This window comes from Podarcis melisellensis (assembly GCF_964234715.1).
Source record: "Podarcis melisellensis genome assembly, chromosome: 9".
Classification (NCBI taxonomy): Eukaryota; Metazoa; Chordata; class Lepidosauria; order Squamata; family Lacertidae; genus Podarcis; species Podarcis melisellensis.
The window spans coordinates 56,351,792-56,366,999 of NC_138541.1; the positions used below are offsets into that span (position 1 = coordinate 56,351,792).

The 15,208-nt window shown below is 45.9% G+C and overlaps 1 protein-coding gene across 2 annotated transcripts in view; it reads right to left on the minus strand.

Moving 5' to 3' along the window:
• MTUS1 (microtubule associated scaffold protein 1) overlaps nucleotides 1–12,354 on the minus strand; it is a 109,786-nt gene extending 97,432 nt beyond the window's left edge. For both annotated transcript variants that reach the window (XM_081924367.1, XM_081924366.1), the window contains exon 1: nucleotides 12,213–12,354. The gene's annotated coding sequence lies outside the window, so the exon portion shown is untranslated. The remainder of the gene's footprint in view (nucleotides 1–12,212) is intronic.
• Between the last annotated feature and the right edge of the window lie 2,854 nt (nucleotides 12,355–15,208).

Sequence of the window (15,208 nt, forward strand, 5' to 3'; positions counted from 1 at the left end):
ACCTTCTAAATATGAAGGAAGCCTACAACTGAATATTTTTTTAAAGCATTGAGCACTATCCAAAGAAGAAGTTCCTCTAGCACAAGGACTTTTTGTTGTGCAATAGAGCTCCCATTCATTCTCGTCTAACCCACTCACCTAAATCTGTTTCAGGGGTTCCTCTGACCCTCCACAACACATTTGGGAAGGATGCAGAGGCACACAGGGAAAGGAGCAAGCGGAAAGCCTTGTGCTAGTAGAATCACAGAACTGTAGAGTTGGAAGGGACCAGGAGTGTCATCTAGTCCAACCCCCTGCAATGCAGGAACCTTTTGCCCAACGCAGGACTCAAACCCACGACTCTGAGATTAGGAGTCTTGCCCTCTACCAACTGAGCTACTCCAGGCGATGTAGAAACTGCTTTGCTGGGAGACACCCTTGTTTTAATGTTCTAAATATACATATGTTGGAAAGTAAAATGGGAAATGCAACAACACAACATATACTACAAGCTCACATTAGTAACATCATATTTCCTGGGAGTTGCCTCACCTAAGCCATTTGGCCAGGGAGAAGTGAGGGGGGAAACCCTGCTCCAACTCACCCATGAAAGTGAATAAAAAACTATGCAAATTTGTGTCTTGTTTGTGAGTGGGGCAGAGGACCCAAATGACATACAGTCCGGACCCAGAAAGTCCTGTTGACACCCCTGAGTACATTACAGTACCTGGCAATGACTAGGGAAAGGTCCAATGTCTCTAGATAGGGAGATATCAGGTGTACGGGTTACTTTCGGGTTTTGGTGGTCGCACATGCACAAAGGTGCCAAATCGCGCTTTGTGCATGCACGGAAGTGCCGAATCGCAACCCATGCATACGCAGATGCGCTGCTGCAGGTTGTGAATGCTGCAGGTTGCAAGCGTGCATCCCGCACGGATCATGTTCGCAACCCGAACGTCCACTGTACTTCCATCTTGTCCAGCTCAAGCCTCAGCTTGTTCACCCTTATTCATTCCCAACCTGTCCAACAAACACTGAACTGTTGACACACAGGATTAACACAAAGCAGCTAGTATACTTTTTCAGAAAAGAATACTTGAATCTTGCACGAACACTTCACCTCTGTTGATAGCAAGCTGGCATCACTTTAGAGACTTTGTAGCCATTCAAAAGTGAGCAGGAGCACCAACACAACAGCTGACTAAAATAGAATGGTACCTAAATTAGAATAAGATTTAAGGGCAGGAGGGAGGAACAGTAGTACTGAAAAGTGCTGTATTAACAGTGAAACTGGGGCATAGCTAATGACAAGAATTTGGATACCTTCCCTATGAATTAAGAATAATTCCACCATTCATCTTGGAGCAAGAAGGGAACTAGCCAACAAGCATGAAAAATTGTAAATTCAGGAACTGGAAATATGGCTCATGGGGAATTAAAAAAAAAATCAACAAAAAGTTATCCAGTTTATATTTGGCTATTACTTACCCCCTTTTACAATTGTTCAAAAAGTGTCACAAGAATTCAGACAAGGAATTTCACTATTTTCATTTTAGAACATGAATAAAACTTGGCAAAAAGGTTACAGCAACACGGATGGAGGGCAGGTTGCCCCCTCCCTTATAATTTTACCAAACTATTTTGCACTGAGCTTGGAATGCAAGGTTGGAGAGGGTCTATATACAGATAGGTAGCCGTGTTGGTCTGCCATAGTCAAAACAAAAAAAAATTCCTTCCAGTAGCACCTTAAAGACCAACTAAGTTAGTTCTTAGTATGAGCTTTCGTGTGCATGCACACTTCTTCAGATACACATGTGTATCTGAAGAAGTGTGCATGCACACGAAAGCTCATACCAAGAACTAACTTAGTTGGTCTTTAAGGTGCTACTGGAAGGAATTTTTTTTAGGGTCTATATAGTTCTTAGGGGCGAAACTAGGCTTATTTTCACCCAGGTCAAAGACCCAGTGTGCCCCCCCCCCACTGGCAGAGGGAGTGGGTGCGGGGGGTGCAATCCGCCCCGGGTGTCATCACTGAGGGAGGGTGACAATATGAGGTTTTTTAAAAAAATGGGTTCAAGGAACTTTTTAGGAGTGACACAGTGACTTAGGTACCTGCAGGTTCCACACTGCCTGAAACAGCAGCATGGGACTTGCCTCTGCCTACGTTGCCTCTCCCTCAGCCACCCTACAGCTGAGGGAGATGGAGGGAGATGGAGGGGGATGCAGCGGAGAGGCTCGCCCCACCCCCATAGGCAGCTCGCCCCGCCCCCAGCTGCAGGACACACACCCCCGCACCAGGAACCCGAGCGGCTAGCTACATCGCTGGGCCTCCCACATGCATTTGTGTACACACACACGGGTTGGGAGCCTCAGTGGCACCCCTCTGGAGGCTTCACCCCAGGCAAAAAACCTGGCTAGCCCTCCCCGTTGCTACGGCTCTGGTCTTAGTCTCCTAATGCGATGGGGGTTTCAGTCAGGAAATGAAGGGAAAAGGAGTAGAGACAAGAGGAATGTGTTAGGGACATGCACAGCTCCTCCGGTTGAGAAGACTAAAGAGCTTGGTGAATGGCTCTTCTGTGTATGAAGCAAATGGAATCCTGCTAATATGCTTTTTTTGTCTGCGTCTGTCTCCTAGCCCTTGTTTTTTTTAATAGAAAGCTATTTATCAACCGAGTTTAAAGTTTTTGTTCTGAACTGATTTGTTTATTATTTAATACAGTAAGTGTGAAAGTAAGCTACCATATTTTTTTTTTTAAAAAAAGAAACTAAGCAGGGGGAAGTGGCTTGGGTTCAGAAGCAGTGTGCAGGGAAAGGATAAGTGTCATTTTTATCTGCTCCAAATCTCCCACCTGTTGAGAAAGCAGCCACTGGGCATTTGTTGCATGCATGCATATGCAAAGTGTAGTTAGGACCTCTGGGTTGGTATACACATTGCTGGATTTCTCAGCAGATAAACACTGTCAGCTGAAAGTGTGAACTACAACTCTAATTTTGACGGGCTCATTCATACCTTCACCATCATCAAGTTACAATCCCGCTTCTGCAAAGGCGTTCAGTCTTCCCAAGAATCTCATACAGGGGTCTTTCCACAGTCTGACTCCTTAAGTGGTAGATGCCAAGGGCTGACCCTGCAACCTTCAACACGCTGTTCCCCATTAAAGTATGTCTTCATGCTATGCCTCCATGGTGGGACTGATCATCAGCATCATACCCTACTTACAGCTAGGTATGCTTCCTGCTGACCACCAAAGAAGTAATAATAATAATAATAATAATAATAATAATAATAATAATAATAATAATAATTTTTATTTATATCCCGCCCTCCCCAGCCGAAGCCAGGCTCAGGGCGGCTAACAACACTAGTAATGAGGAAAAGCCCTCTTCTCATAATTTGCACTTTTCTGGGATATGAAGAGAGGTCTTTGGATGCCTGAAGTGAGGCTTCATTCTGAGTAACTAGTCTCGTCTGAAAAACCAATGGGAAATGAAAACATTTTCATTTCCTTTGGCAAAGCGTGGGGTTTAGGAGGCAAATTATTCCCGGGTGAAGAAAGAATAATAGTACCAAACACTCTGCTTATATTAAAAATGATTCCCAACAAGAAAATAAATGGGAAAACATAGTGCTCTCTTATAGCAGTCACTACTATGTTATCACATGAATGGAAGCAACCCAGAACTGCCATTAGCTAAGACGGGTTTTTTAAAAAAGAAGTTATCAGATGTAGTCCAAGCAATAGTGCAATGAGATGTTGATACAGTGGTACCTCAGGTTAAGTACTTAATTCGTTCCAGAGGTCCGTTCTTAACCTGAAACTGTTCCTAACCTGAGGCACCACTTTAGCTAATGGGGCCTCCTGCTGCTGCCACGCCGCAGGAGCACGATTTCTGTTCTCATCCTGAAGCAAAGTTCTTAACCTGAGGTACTATTTCTGGGTTAGTGGAGTCTGTAACCTGAAGCGTCTGTAAACTGAAGCGTCTATAACCCAAGGTACCACTGTATAGTTACCACATTATACAATTTACTTTCTGTATATGTTAAGTCATGACTCTTAAGGTTCTTAACAAGGATAACAAGAACCTGGTGCACATTTGACATGCTTACCTAAATATATAGCATGTACATAGAAATGGCTGCATCTCCCAGTCACACGTAACCTCTCAGCTGTCATGCAATTTGGCTCTCAGCCCTTGGACTTTAAATGAAGGATGAATGGGAACATGTGGCTTTAATGGAGAATTTGACAAATTCATGGAAGAGACGGTCATTGATGACTGCTAGCTATGATGGCTATGCTCTGCCTCCACAGTTGGAGCAGTAATGCTTCTGAATGCTGGTTGCTGGAAACTGCAGGAGGCGAGAATGCTCTTGTCCCCAATCCTGCTTGCGGGTTTCCCACAGGCATCTGGTTGGCAAGTGTGAAAACCAGATGCTGTACTAGATGAGCCACTAGCCTGGTGCAGCAGGCTCTTCTTACGTTTAAAAGCAATGCACGGATCAATGTTTGAATTCCCCCAGTCTGCAATGTAAGAATGCAAGGCAAACCTATATTGATTGTGTAAGCCATTTCCCCCTCATTAACATTCCATACCATTCCATATCCCGAAGGACACTTTCCATCACTCAAGAAAGTGCCCTTCAGGGAATTCTAGAGTTCCAAAGTTAACCTCCACACCAATCATGTCATCTCTCCTCACCCCACATGACTTGAAGATTACTCTAGCAACATGAAATTTCACCAGTGGTAAATACATAATCGTTTCTGTGGCATTATCCCATTAACTTCAAGCAATCGTTTTGCAGTCAATAACTCCATCCCATCACAGAGAAGCAGCTTCCTACAACAAAACAGCATAACCCAATATGTAGCTTCAATGTCAGAATGTTTTCTTAGTACAGTGCTCTCCTCAAACATTGATCTATAAGATGCAATCTGCTAACCATAATTTATGACTGACATCAGCTTCTTCTGTAAAAATCTGAGAGTTCACATCTGCATATTCATCATGGAAAATTGCATGCGTTAAATTCGTAAACGAACCAACGACGCAAATCTTTCATCATACTTTCCAAGACGTGTAGTTCACACATTCTGGCAAAAGCCTCAACCCACAATGAAGGTTATTGTTCTTAATCAAGAGCTTCATGCAAGTGAAATAAATCCATGGAGTTGTTGTAAGCGAGCTTTCTTTACCAAAGTGGTTCTACCTAATCCTGTGCACCCAAGGAAATGAGAGTACTCTGGAGCTGACTATGAAAAGTTGCCTCGGTTTCAAATGGAAACACCAGTATGAGTTTCAACTTGTTAAAACGTACTCACTGTGAAGTCTCCAAGAATTGGGGAAGTGCCCAGCTTGTGACTACTCTACCACCCTGAAGTTCAGCAGCAAATAAGCTGAAATGCTGTATTCCTGTTTGGAACTGCCCTGCACAATATGCTGGAGATATTTGTTGAAAGACATTTAAAAAAGAAAAGAAAAAGGTATTACAAGTACAGTTAAACGTCCAATTCCAGAAGCTTCACTGTCATTAAAGCACAACACAGTCAAAAGCTTTTCCACTATACCTCGGCTTTAAAAAAAAAACATCTCCCAAACCCACACCTTGTACTCAACCAGTTACAACTGATTACTGTAGTTGAACAGATCACACACTACAATTGAAGCAGAAAATTTAGGTGTGTTTTTTTACCTACTCATGGTAGATATGTAGCTTCCAAACCCCTGGAATGCATCCATCATCATCAACTAACTTTACATATTCACAGGTTCAATCAAAAAGGCAAATAGCTCATGCAAATACTTCAGTTGTTTCTTTATGTCAAATGCAGAAGAAACTTGCTTAGTCAGAACCAAGTCCCAGTGCTTTCAATGGGGCTCATTTCCAAGCATACATGCTTAGGCTTGCAGTCTCACAGACAGATCACCAATTAACTTTCATTTTCTAAGGCAAGAAAGGAAAGGAAATGTTCTGTTGGACTAAAACTTGAACATAGGTCTCCCATACAAATAGCAAATAAAACTATTAATATCTGAGAGAGAGATTCCTATTTTTTCCTACCTTAACACAGTCTGTTCATTGGTGCATACATTCTACAATGAAGGTTTATTAAACATCTGTTATAATGTAACCTGATTTTTTCGCAATAACTTTACAAGTGATGCCTGGAAAACGTTTAACCCAGTGGCACTTTATATGCCAGCATACTGAAGCAAAGCACTTAGGGATTTCATCAGCTCATTCCAAGCAGTCGAGTTTGTCCTGCACATTTCTTTAGTGGGCCATTGATTGCTTGAGGCATGCTTGGTTCTAAAAAGCATTTTTCAAAATCCTTTCATTTTTCAGTGAACCTCAAGAAATCATTCACACACCACCTTTCATTGACTACAGTGCAACAGTATCAGATTTCAACGTGAATGCCCTTTCCAGTCCCCCCCTTTTTGCCAGCAGCGTTTTGTATAAATAGAAACAAAAGTATAAGCATTTGAAACTACTGAGCATCTTTCCAAAGCTAGATGACCTGAACCACATCACAAGCTGAGAGGCGTGATACTTAATTACACAAGTGTTTTGAATTGCAGTATTTAAACTTCCATGTTCATACCACTGATTTTCTTCCTTTATTACAAAGGAATCCATCAACCAAACAAACACCCAACATTTCCTATGGCTTCTTCTTGTTGTTATTGTTGCTTCACAGACTAGTGTTACCACAGTATTGGAAATTAGAAGAAATAATCGCCAAGACTTCTTCACAACTTTGACACCTACAGGTATGCTCTTGGGAGCCCCACCACCACTCATCCACCACTGTGAGATTTAGTTAATGCAAGACTCCAGCAAATCTCTTCATGCCTCAAAACCCATGCTCTTAAAACACTCTACTGTTCACCATCTTTATTGGAAACCTGGGTAGTCACAAAACACATTACAGTATAGTAACTAGCAAGTCACAACATGCTAAATTCTATGCATTAAAAAAAAAGAGGCAGGCTTTAAACTGTGTGGCTAATCCAGTTATGCTTTGATGGAGGTTTCTCTCAGGTCAAGGTTACGGTTCCTGACTGAGAGGAAGAGAAATACCACAAAAAGAGGGCAGGGTAGGGGGGAGAAGGATTGAGAAAGACAAGGATTCCTACACCTTACCAACATTTCGTCCAATGGAGTAATTATTTTCTGCAATGCAATAATTATTTTCTCCAATTATATCCACTTTTAGCAAAGAGGCAACTAAGCAACCCAAATTATGCCTACTCTTGTTGAAGAAAACACAACACGCCTAAGGTTTGATGTTTAGTTCATGGAATAAACACGAACAAAACAAAACATTTCATTGCTGGCCAAGTTTTCCCACAAGAAAACACCTGTCCTGGGTGTTCTGAATAATAAGCTAAAGGCCACAGTAAGTAACTAATAACAGATTACTCTGAGAATAAGTACCTGGTCTGGCAACCAATGACAAGATGGACAAAAAATTAACTGGGAATGACTCCTCCTCCAATTACAACCTCTTCTTCACCATGCCCCTTTGTACTTTTACCATCAACCACTGAGGTTAAAATTATCGGTGCAATGCCAGCTTCAACCATTTTGACATGAAAAGGGTATATATTTAACATTACACACTATAAAATAATTCTTGAATTATTTCAATAATTGAAATAATGGCAATGGCTTCTTTTTTGCATGTTTCCCACTGAAGCACTTGAGCATGAATGAGGAGCCTGCTGCACTCCAGATTGTCATTGGACTTCCAATCCCATCATCCCTGACCATTGGACATTTTAAAAAACGAACCTGTTCTTCCAAGTAAGAAACTTTACTAACCTTCCAAAGCAATTACTTGGGAACATTTTAGCAGACTACTGGCATTCAACTCGTGGGTTGCAGCCACAGTTGGTGGCGCCAACCGTTTTTGGTTTGAGTTCTCCTGCACCAAATAAAAAATTTCAAAGGAAAAGATAGATAGGGGCAAGAAAGGATAAGAGAAAAAGACCTTTGAAAACTGAAAAGGTGCATCTCATGTCTAAGCAGGTTGGACGACTATTGATCTTTAGATAACTTTATTACAAACGTTTATACCAACTGTGTGTGTCAGTTTTAGCTTGATAAATTAACTCTGATGGCCTTTTGGCTGATGCCCTGGTGGTCCACTGCAATGCAGAGCTAACCAGGGCTATCGACTGTCTGGTTCCAAAGCACCCTCTCCAACTGCATGGGGTCCAGATGGCTCCATGGTTTCCCCCGGAGCTAAGGGCGATGAAACAACTGTTGAGACAGCTAGAGCACCAGTGGCAGAAAACCCACTCTGAATCAGACCAAACACAGGTTAGAGCTCAATGTCAAGCCTACCAAGTGGTGATATTGACGGTGAAGAGGACCTTCTTCACTGCCTCTATTGCATCTGTGGAAAATAGTTACAGGAGACTCCTCCAGGTGGTCCAGAGTTTAAAGGATCCACCTTTACCATTGGGGTCCAGTGAGGACCCCAATATCTCCTGTGGTGACTTGGCAAAGTTTTTTGCAGATAAAATTACTCAGACCCCACTGTAGGGGCAGGACTGGGGAGGGAGAGTGCCAGAGCTCTGGCTAGTCAGGTTGTATGGGATCAATTTCAATCAGATACCTCTGAGGATTTGGACAGCCTGCTTAGACGAGTGATACTGCCCATCCTGGCCCATAAAAGCAAGCCAGGGAGGGTTGGGCAATGGGCCTTGTGGGGTAGTGAATGCTTCCCTCTGTGAGGGAGTCTTCCCAGACACACTTCTTTAAAAAACCATCTTTGGACTCAGCCATCATGGCCAATTATAGTCCAATCTCAAATCTTCCATTCATGGGCAAGGTAATTGAGCAGGCGGTTACTGAACAATTCCAGGCATGTCTGGAGGATGTGGACCATTTGGATCCCTTCCAATCAGGGTTCAGGCCTCATCACAGGACTGAAACTGCCTTGGATGCGCTGGTCGATGATCTCCAGTGGGCTACAGACAGAGGTGAAAGCTGTTTCCTAGTTCTGCTGGATCTCCCAGTGGCCTCTGACACCATTGACCATGACATCCTTCTGGACCATCTAGAGGAGTTAGGAGCTGAAGGGACATTGTTCTACAGCGGTTCCGCTCCTTCCTCCTGGGCCGTGTCCAGAGAGTGGTGTTGGGAGGGGAGTGTTCAGACGCCTGGGCGATATATCAATATATATATATGCCCCGGTATGAGGGGCAGACCGCGATGACAGTTTCACTCAGCAGTATATTGCTGGTGAAACTGCTGACTTCTGAATCCCTCTGCTACCAGCGCCAAGGGCGAAACAAGCTGCAGCCAGGCACTGGAGGCAGCGGTTTCACCAGCGATATACCACTGAATGACACTGCCATCGTCTGCCCTCATACTGGCAGAAGGAGAAGCAAGTTGCATCAGTGAGGTGCTGATACAGCTTGTTCCTCCCTCTGCCTCTTTCAACTGCTTGGCTGAGGAGCGTGCTGTTACCCTCACCTCAACCAAGCAGTTTTAAAGAGCCCCCGGCGGTGCTGGGGCTCCGTTAAGGTGCTCCCCCTCCCCAGCTGAGAGAGCCCTGATCCGGCTCCTGCTTGCACACCAGCAGGAGCAGGATGGGGGCTGCAAAGCTGGGGAGGCGCTGGCTCCATCACACTTCTTGTTTAAGGGGGGGGTAGCTGCCGTTCCCCCTCAATGTAGAAGTTTAAAGGATCCCCTGCCTCTAGCTGTCCTTCCAGAACTGCAGTCCAATCATTATTCCTGTCATACTAACCGTCATAGCAGTGCAGAATGCTTAGCAAACCAAAGAGAGGTCAGTGTTGAGAATGCAACTGTCTGCGCAGGAGAAAGAAAGGACATTTCTACTGGATGTGAAAAAAAGCCGGAGTGCTACTTGACACTGTTCAGCCTGTCCGACGGAGACAAGCATCTGAGTGCTTCTCTTGTAACAATAAAGCATGCACATTCCAAACGCGTGCTTCAATGATGGTTTCAGAGTTTGAAGCATTAAAATAGAGCAGCACGGGTTTTCCCATGAAAGGCTTCACCTGGATTGCAGAATAAGCTGGTTACCTTAAGAGTACACACACATATGGTAATTTCACTCTTGGTTCAGCAGTTCTGGTTGCCCCAGCAGACCTTGAGAAGTCTACTGCTAGGCAAGTGAGGTGAGCGGGGGGGGGGGGCAGGGGAGAGAAACAGCAGAGAGTTAGGTATTGTTGTTGGTCACCCTCCAGACAGCATATAAGGATTAGCCTATAAACTTGGTAGTTTTCACTGGGTTATTCAATACAAGCCCTAGAGTGGTTCTCCCCATGATGAGAAAACCTGACACTAGACATTAGCCTAGCAGAGAGGAAGCAGCATAGGAACAATCTGATGCCAGGAATACTGTGGGGGAAGGGGAGGGGCTGAGTGAGGAAAAGAGATTTCTGACTGCAGTGTGCCTTAAAGGACCTTAACAGTTGTTCCTTCCTTAGGAGATTTCTATGGCTAGGGCCCCATTAAGAGACATTCACAAATCTGTCCCAATCTAGTTCCTGAACCAAAAGAGAAAAGCAAATAAACCAAAGCAGAACCCATGATATTAAGAACATAAACATTCAATGTTGTTGTTGTTGTGCACACATAAATAGCATGCTATTCTAAGCCTGTTAGGATTAACATCCTGCTATGTTGTTTGGTAGGCTGTGAGGAGGTTTTACAGTACTTAATAACAAATTCTTGATGTTGCTGGATGACAACTCTCACCATCCCTGGCCATTGGCTTGTGTTGCCTGAGGCTGCTGGGGGTCACAAAGAATGTTTCAAAGTAATGGGTGCCATTCATCCTTTCAAAGCATTTCACAAACCAACCAGTAATCCTGTTTTACTGATAGGAAGATGAAACAATCCATAAGGTCTTGAAATAAGCCATCTCAAGTTCAACTTCAGCGGCGTTTTCAAACCAGTAGAAACACCTTTGAGCCTACCTATCTGTGTATCATATTGTTAAGGCGGAACAGAAAGCAAATGATACTTTTTTTGCCCAAAAAGCCAGATGTACATTCTACTAGGTATCGGTTTTACAGATGTGCCAAATGTAAGAAACACACTTTTTTAAAAAGGAACGCAAAGACTGGAGATTTAAACCAGTCTGAAATGTGAAATATAAACCTCTCAGCAGCTACCTAGGGGTATCAGGCATCCCTTCCACGTTCTGTAAGATCAAGCACAAAACTCGGAGAGAAGAAAAAACTTAATAGGCTTTTTCTACTTTCAGCTGCGGCAACGCCTCCACCGGCCCTCAAGCGATGAAACGAGGACGCCTGTTGCCTAAACTCTTCGGAGTCCGCAAATGCGATTTCTCCCCATCTGATCAGCGGCAGCCCGCGCCAGGTCCCGTTCGCAGAAGGGCTGGCAGCACAGAGCAGGCGCAACAGGGATCAGCCAGGAGAGAGAACCCTTTGGCCTGAGCTGCGACATCCTTGCCAACTTTCCCCTGAAGTGCCTGGCACAAGCTAAAGCTGGCGGGTGGCGGCGCGGGGTGGGGGGGGGGGAGAGAGAGAGGAGCGAAGCCGTCTCTCTCTCTCCCCCCCCCCCCGGGCGCAGAGAAGGCGCAGAATCGCGGCGGGCCAATGCGGCCGAGGCGGAGCCCAGCCAGAGCCGGCGCCAACAGCAGCAAAACGCCAGGGGGAAGGAAAGGGCAAGAGCAACTCGGAGTCCAAGCAACTCGCAGGAAGGCCAAGGCCGCCGGCCAATGGGGAGACCCCCGCCGCCGCGGCCGCGCACCCCATTGGCCCAGCCGCGCGTCCCGCCGGAATGGGGGAGGCCACGGAGAAGGGGGGGGAGTGGGGGCGAATCTCTCCACAGCTCCTCGCGCCAACTTGACAGCGACCCTCTTCCACACACACACACACACACACATATATATATCTATAAATCTCGCCTCAGGCCCCACAGCCGCAGCCCTTTCGAAACGCGGACACCCAGCCGAAGTTGCGGCGCCCCCAAAGTTCCCTCACGACCTTTTCCCGCGGCGCCTCACGCCCCACAAAAGCCCCACCGGCTCCCCTCAGCCTCAGAGTCCGCTCTCTCTCGGTTACCCGCTGCGCCACACTTCCAGCTTTGAGGCGCCTGAGGGCAAAAGGGACGCGCGGCGTTCAGTTTTCCCTCCTCCTCCTCCTCCGTCCCCTCGCCCTCCCTCACCTCGCCGAGCTTCCCGCCGAAGCGCAGCAGCCCTGCAGTGGCGCTTTATTACCTTCCGCAGAGGAGGCGGCGGGACGCTTCGCCTCGCGCGCCTTGGGCAGCTGCTGGGTATGCGAGTGTGTCTGGCTGGGCGCGCACTCCTCGTTCCTGGGTTTCTCGCGCTCTTCTTTTCTTTTTTTTCCCCTTCCCCCACCCTTTTTTGGGTCCGCTCGCCGCCCAGTGCGCGTGCTCAGCACCGGCCGGGACCAGCCGAGGAGCGCCTTCCTCGCCTCCTTTCTTCGACGGAGCCGCAGCACCTGCCTTTCCTTTCCCCCCCGGTGACGTCACGGCATTCCTCAATACCTGGCCCAGAAGCGGAGCGGGGCCAGATCTCGACTCTCTCCTTCTCCCTCGAACAAGTAAGACACACGTGAGCGCAAACGCTGCAGGACAAAACCCGCACACTTTGTTCTGTGTCGCTTTGGGGATCGATCCTCCTGGGTGTCGCATCCTGCAGAGCCCACCCCCGCCCACCTCGGTTGCTGTGACTTTAACACAGCCGAGAGCCTTTGACCAGGTGAGGCTTATGCCCCATTGCTTCATCTACAGGACCAGGAAGGGGGAGAGACTTACTGGCTGCATTTCTGCCTGTTCTTAAAGGCTAAGAAAAGCTTTGCTAGAGCAGGGCAAAGGCAGACCCCTGCAAGTGACCCTATTTTCCAAGGACTGATTTTTCTGATTGCCCTCTCGGTTTCCGATTGCATCATTGAATGTCCCGCTTCTCCTTAAAAGTAAAGGGACCCCTGACGAGTAAGTCCAGTCGTGACCGACTCTGGGGTTGCGGCGCTCACCTCGCTTTATTGGCCGAGGGAGCCGGCGTACAGCTTCCGGGTCATGTGGCCAGCATGACTAAGCCACTTCTGGCAAACCAGAGCAGCGCACAGAAACGCCGTTTACCTTCCCGCCGGAGCGGTACCTATTTATTTACTTGCACTTTGACATGCTTTCAAACTGCTAGGTTGGCAGGAGCTGGGACAGAGCAATGGGAGCTCACCCCATCGCGGGGATTCGAACCGCCAACCTTCTGATCGGCAAGTCCTAGGCTCTGTGGTTTAAACCACAGCGCCACCTGCGTCCCGCTTCTCCTTAGGATGTCCCTATTTTCATTGGAGAAAAGTTGGAGGCTATGGTAGGACGCCCCTCTTTTCATTGGAGAAATGTTGGAAGGTATGGATTTATCCAACCAATGAGCCGTCTGAAGGCAATCCTGTATAGGGAAGGTTTTTTATAAAAATGTTTAATGTTCTCTTATGATTTTATATATGTTGGAAGCTGCCCAAAGTGGCTGTGGCAACCCAGTCAGATGTGTGAGGGTATAAATAGTAAAATTGTCCTTATGGAATGGGACTGTCCCTATTTTCATCAGAGAAATGTTGGAGGGTATGCATCTAGTCCGGCTTCAGGTTCTCACAGGGAGAAGCCCACAAGCAAGACCCTGAGCCATAAGAACCAACTTCTAGGGCCCAAGGTTCCTTTGGCCCCCCCAACGAAAGTTTTCAAGGGGGCCAGGGCCCCCCAAATTGTTGGCTATTTACCATTCAAATAGTGTGTGTGCACCACATCATGTGATCAATTATACGGGGGGGGGGCTTACCTACCCCCTCAATATTTTATTCAGGTTGGCACCCCTGACCTGAGCCATCGGTGCCCTCTACACCTGGGATTCCCAATAAGAAGATAGAGGCAGAACACAGCCATCCTGTAGCTATGTCTTCTGGGAGCAAATTCCATAGTTTATGCATTAAATTGAGACCCTTCAGGAAAACAGTGTTGGTGCCTCTCCCAGGGGAATTGCAATGATGCAGCTAACTCATCCCCTAGAACGTAAGTAGGTTTGGCATTTACTGACACAAAAGAATCTTGGGGTCATAACTTCACAAAACCGATTGCTGCTGATTATGAAAGTAGACAGCAAGAAGTGGTAAAACACAAAACCACAGTGGTTTGAAGGTGCAATAAAAAGAAATGTTTAAATGTGTCAAACTGTACACGAGTTCCTAAAAGGAAACAGAGATTCAAAATCTGCTTTGGGCTTTGCTGGCAATAAAGAGCTTGGGCATGCATGATTGCTTAGTCATTCAGACTGCAATCCTGGAAGCAAGCCCTACAGGATTCCATGGAACGTTTGAGCAGGCATGCATGGGATTTCTTTTTGCAAATGATGATCTCCAAGCACCAGTTTACAATATTTAAAATTGGGAATACGTCCCAGAATTGTTCAGAAGAAGAATAACAGCCTGGCCCGACCCATGTTTTCTTGGCAATAGCTTCCAAGGTCTCAGTGGCACTTGCCTCCAAGTAAATAAGGTTAGGACTGCAGCCTAAAATGTGGACCAGGCTGTCAGCCTTAATCTTCTAAGCTGGGATCATGCCACTTGTATTTGGTGCTGTGCTATACTTAGTATGCTATTGGCATTAAATGGTAAGTTACCAGTGAGGCTGACTGACAAGATACAAAAGGGGATTGGGACTCTTGTACATTTAATAGTTGTAAAAAAAGAGGCAATTTGAGCAGATGTAACTTTTCTCCACCCAAGACATGACAAAATTCCATTTCATTCACTTCTTCCAAAATTCCATCTTCTACTCAACTATTATAGGGACAAGAGATTTGTTCTCTGTTAGACCTGGGCACCTAAATAGACATAGGAAAGTTTTTTCCCCTACTCAAGGTAACCTCCATGTGCATCAGTCTGGGATCTAAATTCCATGGAAGACTTAATACTAGAGAACATTGGTGACTTGGCACTACTTTAAATGATTTGGTAACTGAGCACGTCAGGAGGGCATTGTGTTCTTTGACCCAAGTACTTTAAAAGATGAATGGACTGTGCTAAATGCAGTCTTACGTTATTGCCACATGAAAGAAAACTATGTTTACTTTCATTATGGTTTGCTCTGGAGAGAAAGTGCACACACACACACACACACACACACACAAAACCATAAGAGAAGCTGTCACATCATGAGAATGCATATTTGTTTGGTGAGTAAACGCATAACTCAGAT